Below are 25,354 nucleotides of genomic sequence, written 5' to 3'. Positions count from 1 at the left end.
ACCTTCTCGCACCCAGGCTTGGTGGTGTTCTGAACTGCCGAAGCTTGTGTTTGCAGGGACAAGTTAACATGAGAAGTGGTAGCTCTGGGTCTTTAAGACGCGAGGAAGCGCCTGTACAAGCCGCTCCCGCTTACAAGAAGTCGTCTGAGCACCACTTCTTTTTCTTTTTTCTTTATTTGTTTCTTTCTGTGTCAGCACAGAAAATGGAGCGAAGGCGTCTGAACGCGAAAGCCATCAGCATAAGAGGAAGCTATTGCTCAGAACTGTCTGTGGAGATCCAACAAGACGCCCGGATAGTGCCGGTGCACTGTTTTCAGATTGCACAGATTTCCATCTGCAACAAAAAGCGCTCAGCTCCTCTGCCAAAAAATTATTGCAGTCAAGAGGAAAAACCACGAGCCTCATGAGCGTACTATAGTAAGTACACTTACTGCCTGTGTAAGCATGGCTGCAAATGGTTCACATTGCAGCAGTAATTTGCGTGCAGTGGGCCGATAGCATGTGGCAACAAATCATTCCCGTACTCTTTCGCAGACCACATGCCAGCAATAAGAGGTATTACGACTCGCACGTCCATGCACACACTGAGTACGTTCAATGGAAGTGTATACGGCGTACTATCGCAATGCAAGGAAACGTGAACAGAAGAAAGCATTACTGTTGCTATGCGAGTCTATGCTTTCGGCCAGCGTCACTGTAGCACTATCAAATCTAGCTCTGGCTGTTAGTTTCGCACAGCGTGTATGTTCATAGTGTCAGTCATAGACTGGCGAATGATAAGCACCTTCGGTTTAGGCGTGCAAGCTGGAGCGGAGACGCCAGCTGAAAGCACAAGTTTTGCCTAGCGACAGTCGAGGCATGTCGCAGTTCGGTTGAGTCGAAAGCCGTGCTTTCCGCTGTTCGCGTTTCTTTCCATCGTGATAGTACGTGCCTGATGAAGTTTCATTTGTTGCCTGCAATGCACTTCGAGTGCCCGTGTAACTTTGTTTAATGTTATTTTGGATTTCGTTTCACATAAACGAATGACATGTTGTGAACCTCGGGAGCCGATCTGAATTGGTCAGCCCAGAAGATTCCAGGTGTGAAGTGGGGCTGCCCAACTTCTTCGGAACTTCGTCTTGCTTCTACAGCTGTTGACCACGTGGAGGTTCGGGTGTGTTCAAATACTCGTGATAGAGGGCACAGCGGAGAGCTAGTTGAACTGGGCTTATCCTAAACTCCATTCCAATTTTCGCGTCAGCAGCAAAATATACAGCTTCGAGAAGATGGCATCAGAAACAAAAACGATGGAAGCTACACTGCTGTCTAAACAACACAGCGGTTCAGCAAAGTGTGGTTGTAGCTCGGATCTCGTCGCTAGGGCCGTCTGCGCACAGATGCTGTTCCATGCGCTTGGTGTATGCTAGGTGAAATTTTTTAGACTTGAGCGCGAAAGAATATATATTTTTGTTTTAGAGTGTTATTCGTCGGTATCCGTTTATGATATCAGCGGCGTCACCTTTGCCGTGCGGTTGGCGCTGTAACCAACATACATGAAAAAAATGTGCCTGATCCCTCTTTCTAGGAATCACTAAAACATGAAAGTGCCACATGTCTTAACAGAGGTAGTTGACCGCTTATTGTGCACTGTTTCGCCACAAGGTTGAAAGAATGAATGATATAGCAGTAAATGGCAAAGTCACGCGAAAAACGGCAAGCGGCAGCATCGCAACTTTCAGCGCGCACCTCAAGCAGAAAGCACGCTCGAAATGAGCATACACAGTACGAGCACATTCTAACAATCGTCACAGCTCGACACTTAAAACGCGCTGTATAAAGAGACAAAAAAGCGCGCGTAACGAAGACACGAGTATACACAGCACAAGCGCGAACAACTGTAACATTCCTTACTTCTTCGGGTGTGAGCAGCGTGCTCCTTTCATAAGTGCAGCCACGGCAGCGAGCGAAGTGACCTTCGTGTTTTCTCGAAACACGGGTATGATAGGCGCGCGCGCAAGGAGAGACCACGCTCCGTCGAGGCGGCACTCTCCGAACCGCGAGAGACGACGACGAGCGGGCCCAACACGCGCTCGTCAAAGCATCTCGCTACTGATGATGAGAGTGCGCTGAATCTGCAGAGCTCTGTGGACCGCTAAGCGGTAAATGGTGTATATAAATGGCCTGCCGTTAGCGCTCTTCACTGCTTGTGCACTGTGGCGTAGTGGTCAGCGCCGCGCGCTGCTGTTCCAGAAGTCACTGATGCAACGCCCCACGGCAGAGCCTTCGCATATCATTTTAAATGCGAAGCATTTCTTTGCGAGCTTCGGCGACATTGAGCGTATCTAAATCTATCTATCTATCTATCTATCTATCTATCTATCTATCTATCTATCTATCTATCTATCTATCTATCTATCTATCTACCTATCTATCTATCTATCTATCTAGCCGCCTACGGCTTTTAGCTCTCCTGGCCGTTTCAGTAATGGTATCAATACTAAACTGGGTATGTCACAACATGACTGTATTAAGAACAGATTTGACTAGTCATAACATGAAAATTATGACAGGTATGTCATGAATGTTATAATTTGCATTTCATGGTCTTGCAGCTCTTGCGGTGGTTTTGTTCACATGGCATGTTGCAAAACTGGTATAGTGTGGCATGACTGCATGGCGAACACAAGCGCCAGACCCTGACATGAAAATTATGACATGCGTATCATGCCACAACATGACTACATACCACGCTCATGATGCGCTCGCGGCCTTTTCACTAGCGTCACATATACCAAATTTGGCATTACAGTAAGTGAATGAACGACGAAGGTATGACACTGGTGCAAACATGATAATACTGACACGCGTGTCATGTAAGAACATGACAACATACCACGCTCATAGCGTTCTCGCGGCCGTTTCGCTAGCTGCACATATACTAAACTTGGTATCACGTGATGTGAATAGATGTCGAAGGTAAACGACACATCCAAACACGATAATCATGACACAGAAGTCATGTACGGCATAATTGACTTCTACCTCGTAACTTTGTGCTGATTTTAATGTGACATATCAACATTTCTCATTTGTGCTTCGCATATCATCGATTTCAACAGTACGTGGGATCTGCAATTTTTTTTGAGATCTGTTGTTTATATTTTACAACGTCATATCCGCGACGGAAACACGTTAGCGGAGCCGTGGGGGACCTCCGTTATAAAACACTTTCTTGTTAAAAACTAAATGGAGCTAGAAAATACCCAGCTTCGAATGGAATTTCAAGCCAGTCTCTCTACGACAGTCGAATATTCTGCCACATTGCCCAGCTGGTTCTTAAAAATCATCTAATATTGACTATATCAACGTCCTTTCGGGCCAGTAATTGTGGTAATCTACGTAATAAAGCACGGAATAATAGTAAAATATAGCCATCTATTGCACAATACTACCTGGGTAATGAGTGCGGGGTTTAATGCCTCTCACCCATTTCGAAGTGCTCAGCCACGATTTTTTATTCTCAATGGCTACAGCGTCCACAAAGTGTACATAATATTTTACGGATGGGTACCTCACATATCCACAGAAAGAAAAATAATGGTGCCACAATTGACGGTCCACTTCACAAGAATTATAAATTATGGCGTAGTCAATACTTTGCGGAAAACATGAACTTCAAACACATTTGGCCTAGCCGCAACAGAGAGGTGTGCACAGAATTCATTCAGGTGGTATTGTAATCATGCAAGAATTTTTCCTGAGCCTCCTGTTGTTGATTTATGGGGTCCTCACATCGCAACGGTGCCATCCGAACGCGTTTCATTATTTGGACTAATTGGGCTCAATGTTATCGTCTAAGCTGTGAGCGCAGACTGGTCACAATGCTTTTTAGTATTTGAACACAGCCTTAGCAAGCCCGTGCACAACGCACTATTTCCATGCTGACTGAAGTGCCCGACGTTTCAGCCCTAAAATAAGGAAAAGAAAGGAGGAAATGACGTCACGCCGCCGGCCTTTGCAAGCGAGCCCGTTTCGAAGCCAGCAGTATCGGCCCAACACGTGACATTTTGCCCCAAGTTCACGCAAGCGACGAGACTTCCAGAGATTTCAGAGTGTGGCGCCTGGTAACTTTTATCCAAAACGCGCTTGTTCTGCGCACACCGGCTGGCTTACGCGGGACGTTCAAAAACGGAACACCACCGCGAGTACTAAAACCTACCGCACGCTCTGACGTTTTGATCACGTGTTGGGCTGAGACGGTGGGCTTGACTTGGTCTGTTATGGTATGGGGGGGGGGGGGGGGGTTAACGTCCAAAACCACCATATGATTATGAGAGACGCCATAGTGGAAGGCTCCGGAAATTTCGAACACCTGGGGTTCTTTAACGAGCACCCAAATCTGAGCACACGGGCCTACAACATTTCCGCCTCCATCGGAAATGCAGCCGCTGCAGCCGGGATTCGATCCCGCGACCTGCGGGTCAGCAGCCGAGTACCTTAGCCACCAGACCACTGCGGCGGGGCTAGGCTTGACTTGGCTTCGCTCATGGGACGTAATGCTTCCTCCTTTCTTTTTTTTTCCTCTATGGTTGCAGCTCCCCTTGACACTAGCGTCCTCCCACGTACTATAGTAGAGTACGTCCTTTTATTGAGACGCCGCGGTTCTTACGTATATGAAGCGCGAGGCCATGTGTATGGGCTCCGGGTGGTCGGGAGCATTGATCATGCCAAGGCGCGTTGCTTCTTTCTTCGCCAGCTGGAGCCAAAAATCTTCCAGGACACTCCTCTTGCCCATCCCCGATTGAATTGCGTCCCACCTTTTGAAAAACATAAACCGATGCGTTGACACACAGTGAAGGCGCGTCATGCTCTCACAAGGTCTACCATCTCTATCCGATCATCTCCTTAGCTCAAAAAAATGTCAAAGCGCGAGACAGTACTGAAGTATCAGTATTAAATGTTGTTATTGAAGTCTTACACACTTCATAAGTACTGTCAACTGATGAAAGGCCGGCTTTGGTCACAAGGACAAAAACGCACGAATCACGAAATATACGGGACACGCAATAGTCGTGCAAAACTGAGGAAACAGATAAGATGGTGGACTTCGCCTCCTCCTACTGTACTTCCTCCTCCCTCTCACTTCACTTTCCCTAGCCCTGCTTTACTATAGTACTCGAGACTACGCTATGTTTCACTCTCCTATTCTTACCCTCTTCTCCATCCCCGCATTACTGCACCTCACCCTCACCTTATTTACCACCTTTTGCTACGTTACAGCATACGTAACAGCTATGTTCTACTCTTCTCTCCCCATCGTGCTCACTTCTTTTTCTCAGCCCCTTTACTAACTATACACTACAAGGCTACGCTATGTTTTACTTTCCGACTCTTTCTTCTTTCTCTTTACCTCAGCCTCACTAGAATTTCCCAACCTGTTCGGATACTATACTATGTAAGGCTATAAGGTAAGCTCTACTTTGTCCCCTCTACCTTTCGTACTGCTCCCCCTGACCTCACTCCTCCTCACTTCCGCCTGCCTTTTCTGGGAATCTCCTAATGACCAGCGGTTATCGTTCAAGAGGTCCGTGGTTTGATTCCCGGTGCGGTGCAATTCCGCACCGGTATGAAAAACATTAGCCGCGTCATCGTGGAATTCCATTAAGAGGCCTGGGGTACGGCCTCACCGGTGACCACCACTGGTAACGCACTCCCTCACCAGAGGTGGATTGGCCACCATGGTGCAGTATCTGGCCACTACCTCCCACGTGTATCCGCCAATTAACCCTCACTATTCCATACTATGCTAAACTATACTCTAAAAGGCTATGCTATGTTTTCTTTCTCGCTCACCTCTTTCTTCACCTCTCTGTACAGCTTCTCTTTATTTCTTTTTCTTTTGGTCGTTCTCTCTTTCTGTGATTTCTCTCATTCCCTCTATCTTTTTCTAGTTTTCTCGCCCATAGCAACGCAGTCATGCTGTTCTGTTCCCTTTCCCCGTCCCTTGCTATAGAATACTGAATCACACAATGCCACGAGCTTTATTATCTCATTCCTCCTTCCTCACCACCGCGACCACCGAAATCTGTAATTCACAAATGCCTCGCTCAAAGAGCCGACCACACGCATTATTAGATGTGAAGCATCTTACAGCAAGGTTCAATCCTGTGTGCGGCGTGACTACCCTCACTGCGCATGCACGTTCCCTCCCCTTCTCTCTGCTATCCTATGCTTTCTTTCTCTCGCCTCAGGACGCCGACGCAGACAGCGTCGGCTAGCCTCACCCGCTGTCTCTAGCTCTCTTCTCTAGACATCCCTCTCCATGGCGTTTACACCCCCATTGCGCATGCGCCTCCTCCCCCTCTCCCATCGCAGCGCCGGCGCAGGCAGCGTCTGCTAGCGAGTTTCTTGATTGAAAAAAAGCTAATTGCTCACTCTGCACAACGGCTCACTGGCTGCCCCGTATATATAGGCGTTAGACCTTTGCCGCCTAGGTATTTTCAATACCGTTCTTCGTATCGACCTCTAGTCGCGACAAACAATACTTACCCTCCACAGACATGTGCGTAGAAGTTGTCGCACACAGGAACACTAAGGTTCGCGGCGTCGGCGAGCAGCTTCGCGTAGTGGCCGCACTGTTCCGTCAGGCAGCCTTCACCCGCGCTGTGGCCGTGCGGTCTCAACGGACCCGGATTTCCGAACAGCACCAGTAACACAATCACTACCCCAAGCACGATAGTGGCCACTGCCAGAGACCAGTACTGAAGAATACCGGTTTCTGTGGCGTTGGGAATATCCTCGCCATGGCAGAAGTGACAGGACTCAGGGGCTGGAGCGACGACCAGCCTATGCTCTGCGAATGTGGGCTTTACCGATATGGCGACATCGCCAACCGGTTCGTGGTTGTCCTGCAAGCCATCATTCATGCATGTTAATGCGACCGTTATACACAGGGGTCCGATCAAGCAGGTGCTCACGTGTGTCCAGGTACCTTCAAAACAGGCGCACACGAATTCTACACGTTAGGAGAGTGATGCCGTTTTCTTATGACACGGCTAACATGCTGCTGGCATGCGTTACTCGCTAGAAGGTCTGGTTCTCGCATGGAGATTACTTGAAACATCTCTATCAGGCGTGAAATAAGATCGAGTTTCTGCAAATTAGCATACAGTAATCGAGCGGTACTCAATATATCATCGCAAAAATGATAACCGAGCACCATCTTCTTTTGTGCGAGTTTTAGTAATAGGTCCCGATTGGCGTGAAATATTGAATGTGAAGCATTTCTTACCGAACTTCGGTGACATTGAGAGTACCTATTTATCTAGCCGCCTACGACTTTTAGCTCTCCTGGCCGTTTTGATAACGGTATCGATACCAAACTTGGTGTGGCATAACATGACTGTATGAAGAACATATTCAACTAGTCATAACATGAAAGTCATGACATGTGTGTCATGAATGTCATGATTTCATGGTCCTCGAGCTCTCGCGGTGGTTTTGTTCACATGGCATATTGCAAAACTGGTATGGCATGGCATAATTGCATGGCGAACACAAGCGACAAACCTTAACATGAAAATCATGACATGCGTGTCACATAACATGACTACATGCCACGCTCATGTTGCGCTCGCAGCCGTTTCAGTAGGGTTACATCTACCAAGTTTAATATTACAGTACGTGAATGAATGACAAAAGTATGTGACTGGTGCAAACATGATAAACATGAGATGCATGTCATGTAACAACATGACACGCTACGCTCATGATGCGCTCGCGGCCGTTTCGCTAGCTTCACTTACACCAAATTTTGTATTACGGGACGTGAATTCATGACGAAGGTGTCGAGCTGGTGCAAATATGAAAAACATGAGATTCATGTCATGTAACAACATGACTACATGCTACGCTCATGATGCGCTCGTGGCCGTTTCGCTAGCTTCACAAGTACAAAACTTGGTATTACGCAACGCGAACGGACGACATAGTTAAATGACACATCCAAACATGATAATCATGACATGCGTGTCATGTAACAACATGACTACATGCCACACTGATGATGCGTTCACGGACGTTTCGCAAGCTTCACATATGCCAAATTTGGTATTACGTGACGCTAATGGATGACGAAAGTATGTGACTGGTGCAAACATGATAATCATGAGATGCGTGTAATGTAAGAACATGACTAAATGCCACAGTCAAGGTGCCAATACATTTAGACGTGACGCGGTGCGCGTACTCGCCGGCGTTCATTTCGTCGCGTCACGCCGGTGTTGCCACGCCAGGCGCCGGTCCTGCCATATACTCGCAGGCGTGCGCCGCACTGCGTTGCTTTGACGCATGCGCGTTTCAGCGCGTCCGGCGTCACTCTGTCACGAAAAGAGAGAGACGCAGTGTTGTCTGGACATCGGCACGAAATGCCGCATGTCGCATTTCGCACCGGCCCCGCCGCTGTGGTCTAGTGGCTAAGGTACTCGGCTGCTGACCCGCAGGCCACGGGATCGAATCCCGGCTGCGGCGGCTGCATTTCCGATGGAGGCGGAAATGTAGGCCTGTGTGCTCAGATTTGAGTGCACGTTAAAGAACCCCAGGTGTTCAAAATTTCCGGAGCCCTCCACTACGGCGTCTCTCATAATCATATGGTGGTTTTGGGACGTTAAACCCCACATATCAATCACTCAATCAGCATTTCGCACTGGTTGCCGTTAGGTCGTGCCGACGGACCCTGGTCACGCCTGGCGTAAGATTGTAGAGTGCTCATGTTTTGCTAACGTATCGTCGCTGTGCCCAGCGTGCGCGCGCGTCAACGCTACATTAAAGTATACTGGGCTCTTCATGATGCGCTCGAGGCCGGTTTGCGAGCTCCACATATACCAAACTTCGTGTTATATGTGACGTCAATAGATAACGAAATATATGACTGGTGCAAACATGATAATCCTGACACGCGTCTCATGTAAGAACATGACAACATACCGTGCACGCTCATAGAGTACTCACGGCCGTTTCACTAACTCCACATATACTAAATTTCGTATCAAGTGACGTGAATAGATGACGAAGGTAAACGACACATCCAAACAAGATAATCATGAATCGGAAGTCATGTATGGCATTATTTACTTGTATGGCTTCATCATGTATGCCATCATTGGTCCCACTAATTTAGAGCAAAGGACGTGAGAACTGCTTTTTAAGGCAAGCAAAGTATGGGACTTTTTTTTATGCTGCTGCTTCTATCTTTTGTCGACAACGACTCATACATATGCGAGAGACGGATGATATCTCCCCGAAATCATCACGTAACTGGCTACGAAAAGCCGACGACTTGCTTGTGCCATCTAACCACAAGCACGTTATCACGGCTATGTCTGACTCCATTGACCACGGTGACGTCCTAGCCACTCCATCATCCCGTTGTTTATTGATAGGGATTAAACTTTCATCGAGTCTTGTCCGCTTCTCCAATGTCACTGCTTTTTTGCTGTACTAAATAACACTAATGAGCCAATTCTGCTTACCAAGGGCACTGTTGTAATTTCCAGCGTGGACACACAACCTGTCTCTGTAGTATCTTCGGATACTAGTCTGGTGATCATGTTTAATAGCAACAGATGCTCCACCTACTACGGCTCTCGTCAATGCCATTCGCACGATTCTCACTCCGCCGCAAGCAGACGAACTACTGGCGTTGTTGTCCAAGCATAAATTTTCTTTCGACGTACATTCCACTGCTCTAAGCCAGACTTCTGCGATGGTTCGTCGCATACACACCGAAGGAACTTCTGTTGTCCATCATCGACCATGCCGTGTCCCTTCCAGCGAACGCGAGATCATCTACAAGCACGTTGCCGATATCCTCAGGCAAAATACCATCCGCCCTTCCGCAAGCCCTTGGTCGTCACCTGTCGTTCTCGTCCGAAAAAAGACGGCTCAGTACGATTCTGCGTTTACTACCACACATAGAACAAAGTAACCAGAAAGGACGCAGATCCTCTGCCTCGCATTGCTGATGTCTTAGATTTCTTGCAAGCAGCGGAATGTTTTTTGAGTCTTGACCTGCACTCCAGTTATTGGTACATTCCAATACACGAGAATGACAAGGAAAAAACTGCCTTTGCCACACCCGACAGACTTGACAAATTTAACGTCATGCCTTTCGGCCTCTGCAATGACCCAGCAACGTTTGAACGAATAATAGGCACTGTATTGTTGGGCATTAAGTGGAAAATATGCTTATGTTACCCTGACGACATCGTCATATTTTCTTCAACATTCGAACAGCACTTTCAGCGCCTATATGAAGTTCTGACGTGTCCCGCCGCTGCTGGTCTTCAGCTCAACACCAAAAGTGCCACTTTGCAAGCTAAAGTATTAAAGTGTTTGGACATCTTGTCAGCAAAGATGGCATCTGGCCTGATCCCGACCAAATTACCGCCGTTCTTCGCTTCCCGGTGCCTCAACGCGCCAAAGAACTGCGAAGCTTTCTTGGCCTTGCGTCGTACTTCCGGTACTTTATACGAGACTTAGCTTCAATTTCTGCACCACTTCACCAACTTCTTTTTTGGGGACGTCATGCGTATATTCGGACGAATGCCAAATGGCTTTTGACATTTTGAAACGTGCCCTCACGTCTGAGCCAATGCTTTGTCATTTGCACGCACTGGTACTGATGCCAGCGGGCACAGACTCGGCACAGTATTTTTGCAATGAACAGAGCGTTATGGCGAACGTGTGATCGCATACGCTAGTCACATCCTCACAGCAGCAGAGAAAAACTACACCATCACCGAACAGTGTCTCACTGTTGTCTGGGCCATCCACAAGTTCCGGCAATATCTTCACGGCCACCACTTTACCGTCGCCACCGACCACCACTCCTTGTGCTGATTGTCGACGTTAAGAATTTGTCTGAACATCTCAGTCGTTGGATACTTCGTCTCCGAGAATACGAGTTTGACGTTACCTACTACAAATCCGGCAAGAAACACAACGATGCCGATGCCCTTAGCCGCTGTCCTTTACCATCGTCATCAGACATTCCTGTCCTGTCGCCAACTGTGAGTGAACCCATCAAAGCGACTCCGTCAGTTCATTCACTTGCCACTGTTGACTTTCTTTCTGCCTTCTGTAACGAGACGTTTGCATCCCACTGACGCAGCGACACTTCCTGTCGCTCTATAATGCAGCGCCTTCAAGGCTCCTCTCGTCCTCCCAACGCCCGCGCCCATCAACAGCTGCGGAACTTCAAAGCTGAAAAGTCAATCTTTTCCCGCTTTGTCTTCCACCCCGATGGTCAGCGCTGGGTTCCCATCGCTCCTCGTTCCCTAAGGGCGCAGATTTTGGAGGCGTTTCACGATGACCCCAGGGCTGGTCATCTGGGTTTTCAAAAAACCTATGAACACATCCGCAGTCGTTTTGCCTGGCCTGGGCTTTCCACCTGCGTAGCGCGATATGTTGCATTGTGCTCACTCTACCAACGCCGCAAGTGACCCACTTCCACCTCGGCCGGTATCCTACAACCTCTCCCGTGTCGTGACGCTCCCTTCGATGTCATCGAGCTTGACCTCTACGGACCACTACCAATATCAGCTAGCGGCAAACGCTGGATTGTCACAGCAGTTGACCACTTGACAAGGTATGCCGAAACAGCTGCACTTTCTTCAGGATCAGCAGAGGACATTGCCACGTTTTTTTTTTTTTGGGGGGGGGGGGGTAATCTCTCCAAGACATGGTGCGCCATGCATCCTATTGAGCGACCACGGCAAGGCGTTTCTCTCGAAACTACTCGGACACGTTCTCCACGCATGTAATACAATTCGTAAGACGACTTCAAGTTACCATCTCCAAACTAACGACCTCACAGAGCGCTTTCATCGAACTTTGACCAATATGATAACTATGTATATAAACGCTGACTACACCAACTGGGATGCCATCCTGCCATTCGTGACTTTTGCGTGCAATACCGCTTCGCAGCGCACCACGGGCTATTCCACATTCTTTCTCGTCTATGAGTGTCAATAGACATCTCCGCTCGACGTTTCTTTTTGTGACGTCCCTGTGAACTCGTCGTCTTTATCGAGTGATGACTTAATCTCTCGCCTAGCCGATTGTCGTCGACGCACCCGCCTCAATAGAGACGCAAGTCAACAAGAGCGGAAGACTCGATACGATGACGCCCACCGCGTAAGTTCACTTCAATACTGGAACGAAGTACTGTTGTGAACCTCAACGCGCGTGCCTGGCCTGTGTGACAAGTTTCACTCACGTTTCATCGGCCCCTACGCTATAGCCGAGCAGACGTCTCCTGTTAACTACCGAGTAACACCTGTTGGCATGCCTTCCGACGCCCATCTTCGTGGTATGGAGGTTGTTCGCCTGCCGTGCTTAAAACCGCTCGTGCGACGTACAGTGCCAGTCACTGTTAGGGTAAAGGTAGGACGGAGCACGGCCGCACTTTGTGGCACGCCACTGCTGCTAGCGCGGCCTCGCATCGAAGCAAACCTGCGCCTGCGCTGCAGTGCCTGCAGGCGTTGCTTCCCGTCGTCTGGTACAATGCTCGCGCTCTTGCTGCGCCGAGCTTGCACTGCCGTGAAACAAACTTTGCTTACAGTGTGACGTATTTCCTGCAGTCATAGAGCCTTTAGATTTAGTGTCTAAACTTGGAATCCACCAGATTACGAACTCTAGTGAAGTGCACTTCATTATATATACTTAAGAAAAATGCAGTTTCGTATAGCTTTGAATTGGTGGTAATAAATAGTTATATTTGAGTAAGAAGTAGAAGCAAATTTTACATTTCTTAAGAATACTTCGCAAGGCAACGTTAGCGCAGACATTTCCGTGTCGGCTCTAACGGGTCTAGCAAGTACCATACTTTCGCATGCATTTTTAGAGGGAGCGTGTTGAGGGTTAGTCCTTGGCCATTGTTCTACGGTCTTGGTCGCAGGTGTTTGATGGCGTGAGTGGTGTTGCCCGATAATATATCAAACATTTGGAACTGTTCACTATAAAACGTAAAGATGAATAATTATAATGCAACTGTCTTGCATACAACTCACTTAAAAAGAATATTCAATTGCGTGTATTTGGCAGTTCTCTCACGTGAACAATAAAACGACTCATTGGAGCTTGATAAAACAAAGAAGAGTAGATCCAAAGTTTATTCAAGAATAATAATGGCCAACAATTCTTATGGCTAAAACAAGATCAGGCTATCTGACACCGCGCATACCCATTGTTGACGTCGCCGCATGAAGGTGAGCAAAATTGCCGGTCTGCTTTTATGCAACGCCAAATCAACGCGGATCGCGGCTTTGCGATAAACTCGACCTTGAGCGCTTTTTCGTTTCACTAACGAGTGGCGTCTCCGGTGGCATAAACGACAGCCCTCATACTGCCTAGCAGAGAGCTGTACAGGTTGCGCAAAGGCCGCGGTTGGCTCTACGCTGCTCCCATTCTTTCTCCCATTCTTTTTTTGTATACAGCGGTCTACAGTGCTTGCGCCGTGAGTAGCAGGAGCTGCAGGTGTAACATCAACGCTTTCTTGGGGTTCCACGTGCTCTCAATAATATTGATTTCTGGAAATTGCGCACGTCACTTAGGAACTTCCACATACCGAGACTCCAGTATTACTCCAACTTTTCTGGACTTCCGAATGGGGGAGTTGACGAACTGCATTATAAGGTTGCCATCAGGGAAGAGCCCGTTCAGGAGGCATGGTGACACGAAATCGTCCAGGACTTAACAGCACATGTCAGCAGTGAACTTGTTCTCTATCCTCACTCAGGTCCCCCGGCCGGCTGGTGGGAAAGCGCCCCTGTCATGCACTCAAAGACGAACGGTCACTGGCTGCTACTACCCGCTGGATGAATTCGGGCATATATCCAAAGGAAAAGAATGTTTTTTTTTGCGCAGCTTAGAGTTTTTATACAAACAAAACGGTACGAAATCGCACATCTCTTTGGACTTCCTGGTATGCCTGAACACACTCAGTGAACGTGTTGAAATTTTAAGAAGTGTATTTCAACTTTTGGAGCGCAAAATGCTGTGTGCCTTCATCTGCGAGCTTTCAACGCCCTTTTTCTGGATGTTGGAGTAATGAGCAGAATTGAGTTTTAAGCGAAGATGAAATCAAGGAATGCCATCTCATGAAAGCATTGGTTGTAATGTCGTACTCCACGCTTACTTCCGAAAACAATGACTGGCCTGGCTGTGGAAACATTACATTTCCAATTTCAGTGATATTTATTATCACTATAATTTATAATAAATGAAGAAATGGATATTGCGCCTTCAGTTTAAGCAGTGAACGTGATCATGATGGCGTACGAAATTTCGATCTAAACGTACTACGTACTAATTTCTCGGCTCATGGGAGCTGTTTCTCACCGGCAGTTGTCCGAGTGCCACACTTGCTGACTTCAGTCGCACATTGTCGTAAATGTCGACTCGTCGGCTAAGGCGGCATTTTGCTACTCGTCAGTCCCGTGCTTATGTTCTTGGGCAAACACTAGGTGCCTCTCTTTTTTGACTACTCTAACTATCGGCCTTTGGACGGCTCTTCTGTTTTTGAGGTTACTGAATGTAGGCGACATTTCACCATTATATTTGATGTATGCAGCCGACGGCCCCGAAATATTCTTAAGTTCTCTGAAGGTCGACGCAGCAAAGCCATCTGCCGGATCGAATTCCCCATGGCCACGTTGGCCGCATTTCGGTGAAAGTGTAATGCTGGAGGCCCGTGTAGTTAGGTTCAGGTGCCCATGATGGATATTCCCGGCCCCTCCATGACGACGTCCCCCATTATCGCATTGCTACAGGACGTTCAGAGACGTGACACCCCAACCATCATTGCAAAATGGGCGAGTGTGATCACAGTGTAACAACATCTTGCGAATTCCCTTAGCCAACATCCTTGCAGAAATGAGACTACAAGTACGCTTACTGGGATAGCATGCATGTAATGGAAGCCATCGCTTTGCTAATTTGATTGATTTGTGGGGTTTAACGTCCCAAAACCACCATATGTATATGAGAGAAGCCGTAGTGGAGGGCTCCGGAAATTTTGACCACCTGGGGTTCTTTAACGTGCACCCAAATCAGAGTACACGGGCCTACAACATTTCCGCCTCCATCGGAAATGCAGCATCGCTTTGCTAATAAAACCATACAACAGGGTGTGAAAATGGGCCCATTTGTTTTCGTTCTTTAATTTGGCGGCAAATTAGCTTCAGCGTCATCAATATTTTGAGTACAACTTCCCGCTCTTTCTCCTCTCGCCGAAAGAGAAGCATAAAAAATCAAGTAATTTATTTTCATCTACAGTGCTGGATAGCTCGAAAATATGAGAAAAAGTCATAAGTGTTCGTTAACTTCAGCAGCTCTAAAAGCGACGTGTGCGCGTGTACGCAAAAGGGCAATTATATTTTAGTCGACGAAGATGGCTTAGCGTCTGGAACGTCTTTATTAATGCGAAACTAAAAGTCGCATGGGCTGCAGAAAATACGTGAGAATGTAACCAAAGTTTGTTTATGCCACGTCTGCGCAAGCTTTAGTTCGATGCGTGGCCGCGCTGGCGGTAGTGGTGCTTCGCGGAGCGCGGCCACGCGATCGCGCGTTCACCTTAACAGTGGCCGGCACTGTACACCCCCGTCTTAAACAGCGGCCACGTTGGCCATTTCCGCGTGAGGGGGAAATCAGTGTAAGCACAATATTCACAGCGTTTCACCTTCTTTATAATCTGTATATAATCGTCATCACGAGAAACGTCGTCTTCGTTTCAAGCGTTGATCAGGCTATTCATCCTAGTAAACGCGGTCGCGACCCCTACGCTGCTACTGTCTTGCAATATATTGTGCCACGATTCTGTAAAAATAAACAGTTGTCAGACCGCGTTTGTGTCGTCCCGTTTCTTTCCGTCTTCATCAATTTTCTTTCAGTGAAGAACGCAAAAAGCTTACAGCATCAACACGAGTGATGCAAAAAAAAGTCATCAAGTAGCCTGTGCTGAAAATCACCTACATTTCCGACTTCATCATGACGTGCCATAACGTCAAGTCACGTGATAGCATATTCCCGGGACACCGCTTGGTCAGGCATGAGCCGATCACGGAGGCAGTGCAAAAGCCAAGTAAAGGTGCAAAACAGAGTTTCCTAAAATCAACTAGAGGGGACTCCGGCACCGCTATCGTTCAATGACTACGGTAATTATGGGCAGTGCATGGATTTGCTCAGTATTCGTTCTTGCGGGCCTCGAATCGCACTTGTGGCTTCGTTTATTGCTGTCTTTTGGTTTCGTTTCGAAGGAAAAAGCAAACCCTTTCGAACTCCGTGACCCGATTTTAAATGGTAAGCCTAAATGATTAGGGTAGTGGAGCGTAACTACTTAACATTTGCCTATTTTTGCTTCGTGACAAAGCAGCTTCAAGTTACGCAGAGCGAGACGCAAAGTAGGAAGATTAGGCAAATCCTTAAGCCCATGCTCGCTGAAGCGCCATGCGTTGCAGCTCCCATAGACACTAGCACTACAGTTCCCTCTGGGGCACTTATATGAAACCCTACAATACGAAAAACTCCTGTGCCTCCGATCCTGGAGGCTGTACACAACCACGTCAGAGACAGAGGGCCCAAACACAATATTTAGGTGAGTTCACATTTGATCCTCCTGTGCAATGTTCATGTGTTACCAAGAATGGGCGTATGCTTGACTGTTTATCAAGACGAGTTTGAGCTCATCGAATTAGCAGCAGCTAACAAAATAGACCAAGTCATTAAGATATAACATTTGCAACTTTGTTATTTCAAAGTCAACCTTGTGTATATTAGAGCGATAACGAAAATAATACAAACCCTTTTTTCGTTTTATTTTTCTCACTTAAGCAAAACGTCTTAGGCTAACTGTTAATCACTGACAGAGTCATTGGTGGCATGTAATTTTGAGGGGCAGATAATGACGACCGAAAGCCGATTTGAGTTGTGTGATTACCATCTCTACCTCCAAGCAAATAAATGCTTGTTAGTAGGTGGCACGGAGAAAATAGAGTTAAATAAAGGATAGGTTGAATCTTCTACAAAGTACTCGTACTTGCTTCGCGTTCACCATGCATTTTGCCCCGCTCAACCGCGGTGGTCTACTGTCTAAGGTACTCGTCTGCTGACCCACAGGTCGTGGGATCGAATCCCGGCTGCGGCAGATGCATTTTAGATGAAGGCGGAACTGCTGTAGGCCCGTGTGCTTGGATTTAGAGGCACTTTGAAGAACCCTGGGTGGTCGAAATTTCCGAAGCGCTCCTCTATGACGTCTCTCCTAACCATATGATGGTTTTGAGACGTTGAGCCCCAGATATCAATCAGTCAATCAGCCATGCACCTCAAACTATCGCTGCCACTGGCGTCGATAAACGGCACACCACAGCCGCCCACACATTAAGTGTTCGAGCAAGGTAACTGGCGTAACTCACCGGCGGTGGTGACGGCGAAGACGTCGTCTTCTGCGTCGATGTCGACGGTGACGCCCTTGACGTGGTGGCCTGTTGTGCCCTGCGGTGTGAAGGAGTAGTGACAGGGATATACTGTGAAGCTAGGATGCAATTCGTGCTACGGTCCTTATGAAAATGCACCGAAGTACACGGATTTTATTCGAATGAGCTTTACGAAGGACACACTTTTATAGACTATAGGCATAGTTCGTGCACTTTGCCGCCGCATAACTCGCAGGTGTAGACAAACAGGTCCCCGAAGGTTCAACGGTCATATGCGTCGTTTTTCAATAATTCATGTCCCGTCGATCACGGCCTTGACGGCGGTCGCCATTTATGATACTGAAAGCTGGTCTTTCCCCAAAGGAACTTGTCATTCAATATCGCTCCTCTTCATTCTTCGCTGGATACGAACGCACTGCCGTCATTATTTGCTGTAACAACTAGGGTGTTGCGCTAAAGCGTACTCGGCTCGTGGATGACGGCCCAATCACTGGCACGGGGGAAGAAAATGTTTGGAGGGGGTATTGGACAACAAGAAAGAAAGAAAGAAAGAAACAAACAAAGAAAGAAAAAAAAAGAAAGAAAGAAACAAAGAAAGAAAGAAAGAAAGAAACAAAGAAACAAAGAAAGAAAGAAAGAAAGAGAGAAAGAAACAAAGAAAGAAAGAAAGAAAGAACGAAATAAAGAAAGAAAGAAAGAAAGAAAGAAAGAGAGAAAGAAAGAAAGAAAGAAAGAAAGAAAGAAAGAAAGAAAGAAAGAAAGAAAGAAAGACTTCCACGTTAAGCACGGGCACGTCATTGCGAACGTCACTTACCTTATAACTGTCCAGTAGCACCAAGTATATTGTGGATTTTTTTTTTCTAAGAATGATATTGTCACGTATAAGTGACGGCAGTCCGAAGATGGGAAGCCCGTAAAAATGATCAAGAATCCGTATATTAGGCGCACTGGTGCACACCTCGACTTCGGTGGCGGCGAACGTGTGCTCAGCGGCCGTCGGGGAACGAAATGCCCACTGAATTGCAAGACCGCGTCGAAAATTCAAGATACGTCCCCACATAAAAGCTGCATGGGCGGGGCCGCGATCATTCGAGATAAATTGCGACGCGTTCTGTACCACAGAGATAAGCCAGCCGGGCGACATGCATTGAGATACTTCGCGGCAATATTCAGTCCTGCTGCGGCAATGAATATGTACGAAACGTGGCTTTAAACATCTGAGGCCGTGATTCGCCCTGACATCGCGATAACGAATGGACGCCGGGTGTTACTGACGCCAGGGTCGTATGTAGCTGAATAGCCCCATGGAAGGACAGTAATAACAGACTCGATGCCTGCACGAAAAGGATCTAGCGGCCAGGTAAGCTTCTCGCTCTTTTACGTGGAATAGGGTGGCTACAACCACCGCAGGCGAATGGCGAGATAACATCCTGTGTACAGTGTCTATTTTTATGAAGAGAACATGGTGACGCGTGGCCTGCGTGCTCCGGTGGCTGCTGGCAGCGCGTTAAAGCGGGCGCAATAGCAACCTCTCTTTGCTCGCGTCATCTCATGGCGAGAAAAAGAACCATTCGTTCACCAGCAACCATCAGCAACGAACGGTTGTTTTGCTCACCGCGAGATGACGCGAAAAGAGAGAGGTTGCTATTGCGCCCGCTTTAACGCGCTGCCAGCAGCCACCGGAGCACGCGGGCCATTCATTCCCGTGTTCCCTTTCATAAAAATTGGCATACGTTACAAACAATAAAGACACCTGGAGGTACCAGGCCATTTCTCCTTTCCAAGTCACAGAGGCAGATCTTCCACCACAAGCTAAACCTGTACTTTTCAGGTGCCAACTGTGAGTCAGCGGTAACACCTATGTCAATCAATCAATTACTTTATTGAACGTTAATAGAGTGCCGAATTTAGACAATCCCGCTGCGCCCCGTCAACACAGAGGGTATTACATATTACATACTAATGAATGAAAAGAGTAGATAAGAAATAGGGAATGAATAATTTGAGCCCACAAATATATGTATTTCGGTTAAGGAACAAGATAAAATTGACTGAATAGCAACCTATATATATTTTATCAGTGCTCCTAATCTCGCTCCAGCTCTCTCTGGCTACAGCGATGGCACGTTCGACAGACGTTGCACCGTGCTCTTTAATTAGCCGCAGAAATAAGCGTTTCTTCCTTTTTCGGGCCTGTGAATCCGAAGCTAAAATTTTAGTAAGAAAATATTATGGCCAATCACGACACGGCATGCATCATTGGCGAAGTCGGCTAACCAATGAAAAAAACGGACTAAGGAAATAGGAATTTTGTGAAGTCGGCCGCTGAACCACAATGTGCAGGCACCGGCCACTTACCCGGTCGTGTCAGTAGGCTTCAGCTGCTGCGGGGACGACGACGGCGAGTTGTCGCTGTCGGATCCATACTTTTCGTGATGCTTCTTGGGACCTTTGTAGTGTCGACGTTTGGAGCCAAGTCTGCCCCCGGCTCCTTCACTACTGACCATCTCCGCATTGGGCCCTTCAGTGCTGGGCACAGGGTGGCTAGGAGCGCTGGCTGGGGCTGTGGTGGTGGCTGGTGGGGTGGCTGGTGGAACTGTTGCGGTTGGTTTGCCGGCAGTTTGTGAGGCCTCAGCAGCTGGGCTGGCGGAAGAGGAAACGGCCGGTGCTGGCTGCATAGCTGTAGAGAAGCTTTGCTCGCTAACGGTTGTCACTACCTTTGCCAAGGACGTCTTGAGCGAATGATCGCCTGGTGGTCAGCTAATGTAGGTACAGATTCCAAATGCTTGCCACATACCCGCAACTCGAGAGTGACCGAAAAAAAAGGACGATGGCTAAAAAAAATGCCACATATATTGGCTCTGACTGAATGTCTACGCCTCCATTTTTCTCACATAATTCTACGTAATTACACTGGCTGCTAGAAAAGTAAATTTTCAACGATAAAAGCTATCATTATTTCGGATGTTATGTATGTGCACATTTCACGTCCGGCAAGCTACCTCCTCTTCTGAGGATGTCTTCAACTCTTGCACCACGTACCCTACCAGAAGTTCGGTTTCATTGGGTCCCCAAACATGCTGAAATTGTCCTAAACGAAGCAGCTGACTCGCTCGCTACGCTGGCTTTAAATGACCCAGGATGACTAGTGGCTTCCCACATTTCTTTTATTACTGCCCAAAAAATTCAAACACCTGTTGTTCTTAAAAAAACGACGAAACAACGGTCATACAATCTGAGCAGTTCCGGCACTTGCAGTTCTCATGGAACACCACGAAACGCCTTTCCCATCAATGTGAAGTAGCCCTCACAAGCTTCGCTGTTGCCCGGTTGAATTATTATCTTCAGAAATTCTGCTTCCTTCTCAATAACTAACTTATGCGTAGTTTGCAATCAACTGGAAACAACAGATCACTTCCTTTTCTCATGCCACTGTTCTGCTTTACTTCGACAAATATTTCTTGAAAGGCCTATTAGCTCCTTAGGACAGCGCCTCCTCTATTTTTCTTTTTTAAATAGAGGAGGCGCTGGTTAGGATTAGCATTTCATAACTTGTTTATGCTTGAAGCCAGTCAGTTTAATATCAGTTGAAGTTGCCCGCGTTAAATTATTTCGTTAAGGCAACCGGAAAGATACGTTGCCAGTGGTACCACCTGATCAATACAATTTCTTGCTTCCCCTTCTTCTTGTCTTTTTTTTTTTTGCGCGATAGCGTTAACGAGCTCGTTTCGAAGAAATGCCGATATTGGCGTCGGCGTCGTTGGTTATGAGTGAAACATCATTATCTTATACGTGACTAAAAAATCGAGAACAATGCAAATTAAATAATGATATTAATCCTGGAGCAGAGTGGGGATAGAACCCGGGTAGTTTGCGGGCAGGCGGATGTTCTACCACACGGCCACGTATCAGCTGGTGAACACAGTGAAAAGAACTTCCAACGCTTGGAAATGCAGGGAAAGTAGCTTTCATGTTTCACAAACACACGCGTCCTGCATACATGTTTCACAGTGAAACATGAAATATTGGAGTAACAATGCGTGGTACAAGCATTCGTTGCCAACGGGCGTCAGAATATGTGATTATCATAATGGCTCCGAGGTTGAAAGCCGGTTCCCCAACTACTTAAGGCACTCACGCTAATGCGCCTATTCCTTTAAGGTCACATATAGTTGGTGCATAGCAAATTCGAAGAGGTTTCATGCACTAAGTGTTTGAAATACGCACAAAGAACAGTACGTCACTATCGCGTTCAACTCCTAAAGGCGAAGCTTTAAGTGGCAACCCTAGGCACGCGTATGCTGGCGTCTATGCGTCAAAAGCGTCAAATGCGCCTCTCGGCGTCGGCGTCGGAGGGGCATACGCGAGGAGACGCGAGGGATCAAGCCGGGCTTGATACTTTTGCCACGCGTACGCTACGTCACCACGCGTACAGCGGCGCCAAACAACCAGGGACCGCGCGCCAACCAACCAGAGGCCGCGATGCCTCGGAACGTTATGCCTAATGGCCGCCGCTTCGAAGGCACAGTCGAGTGCTGGAAGCAAGCACGGAAACTACTCCAAACGTTCCTGAATGACCACTTCGTAATCTGGAATGACAACGACACGACGAACGACTGCGAGTGCTACCAGCGTGACGCGGTTTCGTGACGAGTTCAAGCGACGCCGACAAATCCAGCGAATGCCGGCCGGCTATACTAGCGCTGGTCCCGAGTGCGATCGTCGGCCGAGCGAAAGGAACCTGTCGGTGTTCTTGCGCTTTGATCTGTGACTTTCAGTGCTAAAAACGAGTGTAAACAGACTTCGGAGGTTCGAAGGTTTGAGCGTGAGCCCTCGCCTACCGCGGAGGCAATTCAGAGCGGTGTCATCTGCACCCAGCGCAGGCCTTTACCGTCTAGTTCGTATGAACCAGCACATGCGAGGAACATCGGCTGAAAAAACTCTACGGTAGTTTCCGTCTGAACATAGACACCGTATACGACGCCCGAAACATCGCGTAGTTCATACGAGGAGGTTTTATCTGCACTGTGATTGTTTTCAACATCGTTATTCATCATCGCTGAAAGCGAACCTCGCACTAGCCAACACATTTTGGTGATGTGAAAACGTACGTACTTATATAATTGTATTCGCGGATTGTACGACGCCGAAACATTTGTTGGCTTCGGCGCAAATTGTTTTCGTGTGTTGCCAAGCTAATAACAAGCGTGCGCTGGTTGGTAGCAGTGTGAGGTGACTTCGTGTCGGGTACCACCAACGCTGAAACATTCAGCTGTCAGTGGTCTCATTTCCATTCACGTACAAGACAGAAACTCAAGCGTGCGTTGCTGTGGTGATCGAAAAAGAAAGTTGCATGATTAAGTGCTGCTGGTATTGCCTGCTATTTCACTTCTCGCTTCTTCTGCTTCTCTACCACGCTCAGTAGCACATACGTTGTTTGGAGGCATTCTAACACACACTCTTAATGTATAGTTCATTCTGATACTCATAGCTGTAAGCATACAATGGCGCTTCTCCGTCGTTTTACAGTTTACTATAATATAACACGCGTTTTGTTTACAGCTGGACAGATAACAGAAAACCTTGTGAGAAGCACCTGATTTGAAATCAGCTGCACGATGACACGATAGTTGGAAGAGAAGATCGCCACATGTATGCAAAGAATGAATGAAGGTGCACTAGTATGGTACTGCACTTTGTATAGAAGAAATGCAAAAAGCACCTAATGTGACTTATGAGACCTTTCACAACTGTGCATGTATTCATCTGTTCCTCCAGACTGTAATGAGCTGAAGATATTATTCGATGGTTTCGAACATTGAATATTTGTATGTGTTTCCAAGGAGTGCTTCATTTCTGTTCGGTTTTGTAGTATATGCATTCACTTGGATTATATATATGCATGCACTTAAGCACATTCAGTTCAGCTCTGTTCGAAAACTTGCCGAAAATTCTGTACGGTGCTCTGGTGCAATCCTATGATCGGTATCTGTCCCATCAAAAATTATGGGCATGCTTTATTGCATTATAGGGTACTTTGACAATTGATGACATGTGAAAGCCACAATGCTTGGTTGTAATCCCAAACCAATGTCTGTCTCATCAAGAAGTGTCAGATGCATTTTGTAGATGTTAAAAGATATTTAAAATACCAGCAAAGTGCGGAAGCCTTCAACACAGCACAGATCCGCAATCACCATCCAGCTTAGAAGTCATTTGTAGTGCTCTCTAACACGTTCAAATAAAGTTATCAAACACTGGATTGGTCTACTTGGTTTGGTTTGTCATACCAGTGTGCCTCACTTTTTGGAGGCACTTGTATTATAATATTCTATTTCTCTCATTTCTTACCGAGGTGCACTAAAGGGTAGTGATACTTGTTTACGTTGGCACACTTACAGTGACATTACTGTTTAAATTCTTTCATTTTGTATATATGTGCAGTAGCCTCACATTGGGCTGCCGCATTTGAAAATAAATAAACATACCATCCGACAGTGTTCCACGCTGTGCTCGGTTCCAATCTGATCACTAATAGTTGTTGCATCATGATGTGTTGCATCATGATTGGAGAACATTTTGGCTGCCTTCCATGAAGGGTTCAGTTCCAGTATTATGACCGATATTTGTGACTTCATGAAGAGTTATGCACGGTTTGTCGTTTTAGAAAATACTTTAACTGTATACAGACAACGTCGAGAAGTTTTCCATACAGGGTTAAGTTGCAGTCCTATGACCATTATCTGTCTTATGATGAAAGTTTCAAGTACAGTAAGTTGCATTGGAGCATATTTTGACTACACAAAATGTGCAGAGACATTCTACGTAGTGCTTGGTTCCATTCTTATGACCTGTATCTGTTGTATAATTAAGAGCCAGATGCGCTTTCTTGCATTAGAGGGTATTTTCAATGCCCTTATAATTCAAAAGCCCTCCGCACAGGGCACAATTACAGCCTCATGACCTAAATCCGTCACATCATGAAGAGTAGGGTGTTGGTTGTTGCATTGGAGAACATTTCGGCTCCAGACAACATTCAAAAGCCTTCTATTCAGGGTTCAGTTCCAATATTATAACCGATATCTGTGACTTCATGAACAGTTGGGTGTCATTTGTCGTTTTAGAGAATACTTTGACTAAAGGCAACGTCCAGAAGTCTTCCATACAGGGTTAACTTCCAATATTACGACCGATATCTGTGACTTCATAAACAGTTGGGTGTCGTTTTAGAGAATACTTTCACTGAAGACAACGTCTAGAAGACTTTCATTAAGGATTCAATTCTAATATTATAACTGATATCTGTGACTTCATGAACAGTTGGGTGTCGTTTGTCGATTTAGAAAATACTTTGACTAAAGACAACGTCCAGCAGTCTTGCACTAAGGTTTCAGTTCGAATATTATGACCGATATCTATGACTTTATGAACAGTAGGGTGTCGTCTGTCGTTTCAGAGAATACTTTCACCAAAGACAAGCCAGAAGTCTTGCATTAAGGTTTCAGTTCTAATATAATGACCGATAACTGTGACTTCATGAACAGTTGGGTGTCATTTGTCGTTTTAGAGAATACTTAGACTAAAGACAACGTCCAGAAGTCTTGCATTAAGGTTTCAGTTCTAATATAATGACCGATATCTGTCACATCATGAAGTGTCAGGCACAGTTAGTTGCATTAGAGCACATTTGGACTGTGGAAAATGCCCAAATGCATTCTACGCAGTATTTGGTTCCCATCTTATAACCAATATCTGTTGTATCAATAAGAACCAGGTGTGCTTTGTTGCATTAGAGGATATTTCGAACACACACGTCAGCCGAAAGCCTGCTACTCTGGCCTCAATTGTGGTCTTATGACTGACTTACGGTTGTCAGATCA

The 25,354-nt window shown here is 46.7% G+C and overlaps 1 protein-coding gene across 1 annotated transcript in view; it reads right to left on the bottom strand.

Moving 5' to 3' along the window:
* LOC119165563 (regucalcin) overlaps positions 1 to 18,437 on the bottom strand; it is a 99,808-nt gene extending 81,371 nt beyond the window's left edge. Inside the window, exons 1-2 of the mRNA XM_075873997.1 lie at positions 18,289 to 18,437; positions 17,454 to 17,532 (exon numbers count right to left, since the gene is read on the bottom strand). The gene's annotated coding sequence lies outside the window, so the exon portion shown is untranslated. The remainder of the gene's footprint in view (positions 1 to 17,453; positions 17,533 to 18,288) is intronic.
* Between the last annotated feature and the right edge of the window lie 6,917 nt (positions 18,438 to 25,354).

This window comes from Rhipicephalus microplus, chromosome 9, assembly GCF_043290135.1.
Source record: "Rhipicephalus microplus isolate Deutch F79 chromosome 9, USDA_Rmic, whole genome shotgun sequence".
Lineage (NCBI taxonomy): Eukaryota > Metazoa > Arthropoda > Arachnida > Ixodida > Ixodidae > Rhipicephalus > Rhipicephalus microplus.
This window is presented reverse-complemented; position numbering and strand designations above follow the sequence as displayed.